This window comes from Octopus sinensis, linkage group LG28, assembly GCF_006345805.1.
Source record: "Octopus sinensis linkage group LG28, ASM634580v1, whole genome shotgun sequence".
In the NCBI taxonomy this organism is placed as follows: Eukaryota; Metazoa; Mollusca; class Cephalopoda; order Octopoda; family Octopodidae; genus Octopus; species Octopus sinensis.
This window is the reverse complement of record NC_043024.1, coordinates 19,076,880-19,078,409: the sequence shown is the minus strand read 5'-3', so window position 1 is coordinate 19,078,409 and position 1,530 is coordinate 19,076,880. Positions and strand designations below refer to the sequence as shown.

General features: G+C 34.8%; 1 long non-coding RNA gene across 1 annotated transcript in view; it reads left to right on the top strand.

Annotated features, from left to right (window-relative positions):
• Window positions 1-991, top strand: part of LOC118768328 — a 22,351-nt gene extending 21,360 nt beyond the window's left edge. The window contains exon 3 of the long non-coding RNA XR_005004139.1: window positions 980-991. This is a non-coding gene — a long non-coding RNA (uncharacterized LOC118768328). The remainder of the gene's footprint in view (window positions 1-979) is intronic.
• The last annotated feature ends 539 nt before the right edge of the window (window positions 992-1,530 follow it).

The following is a 1,530-nucleotide window of genomic DNA, read 5'->3' as shown; positions in this document are numbered from 1 at the left end:
CCTACATATCTCCTCTTGTTCTGCTTAGTTCATTTACACACACACACACCACAACCACACACATAAACACACACATATATATATATATATATTTATATATATATATATATATTAATATATAATAGAAATAGGTTTCAAATAAGGCGGCGAGCTGGCAGAAACGTTACCACACTGGGTGAAGTGCTTAGTGGCATTTTGTCTGCCGTTACGTTCTGAGTTCAAATTCCCCTCTATGTTTAGCCCCTTGTGGACAATAATGAAATAAGAAATAGGTTTCAAAGAGAAGAATAAACTACACATGGTAGATATATGGGGAAATTAAGAAAAAAAAGCAAAAATGCACATAGTATATAAAAATATAAAGGCTTTCTTTTATGAAAAGTAACGATAAATATATACAATTAGTATATATACATAGGTGTAGGAATGGCTGTGTGGTAAGTAGCTTGTTTACCAACAACATGGTTCCGGGTTCAGTCCCACTGCGTAGCACCTTGGGCAAGTGTCTTCTACTATAGCCTCGGGCTGACCAAAGCCTTGTGAGTGGATTTGGTAGACGGAAACTGAAAGAAGCCTGTCGTATATATATATATATATATATGCGTGTGTGTGTTTGTGTGTCTGTGTTTGTCCCCCTAGCATTGCTTGACAACCGATGCTGGTGTGTTTATCTCCCCGTTACTTAGCGGTTCAGCAAAAGAGACCAATAGAATAAGTACTGGGCTTATAAAAGAATAAGTCCCGGGGTCGATTAAAGGCGGTGCTCCAGCATGGCTGCAGTCAAATGACTGAAACAAGTAAAAGAGTAAAGAGTAATTAGGTGAACTGAGGTAGAATTAAGAGGAGGTAGAATTAAGAGGAATAAAAGTCATTATTTTGAATTGTTAAAGGGATTCAAAGTCATACCGGTTTCATCAATTGCTGTTCCCTATATATAGTTTATTCAAATAAACAATTAAAACAGATTTTGTTGTGCCAGGGCAGAGTCATTTTCTTTTTGGGTCTTATAATATAACACACTCACCGGTAAAATTTCCACTTTTTTCTTATCTTTATTTCCATAAAATTTTTGTTGTGTCCTGCAACCTTTTCAATAGTCTTGAAAATGTTGCCAGACACAATGAAAAATGTTTAGGAAAATAAAAATAAGAAAAAAGTGGAAATTTTACCGGTGAGTGTGTTATATTATAAGGTACAAAAAGAAAATGACTCTCCCCAGACACAACAAAATATGCTTCAACACACGAACTCATATAAAAAATCTTGCAAACCAAATCCAAAAACGAAATTAAAACAGAGGAAAAAGGAGAAAATGAGCATGAGAACATGCACAAGAAATATATCAATTAGAAGCTTGGTGAAGGGAAAGAGTTGTTAATGTTTTGAGCATAGCACTTCATCGGAAAGAGAAAAATCCAAAGAGGAAAATAGGAAAATAAGAAAAAACAGTCAACGTGCAGTTACATATGTGTATGGGAAAGTGAACAGAAATGGCTTTTTGAATAATTTTTCCACTCGAATAATTAGATG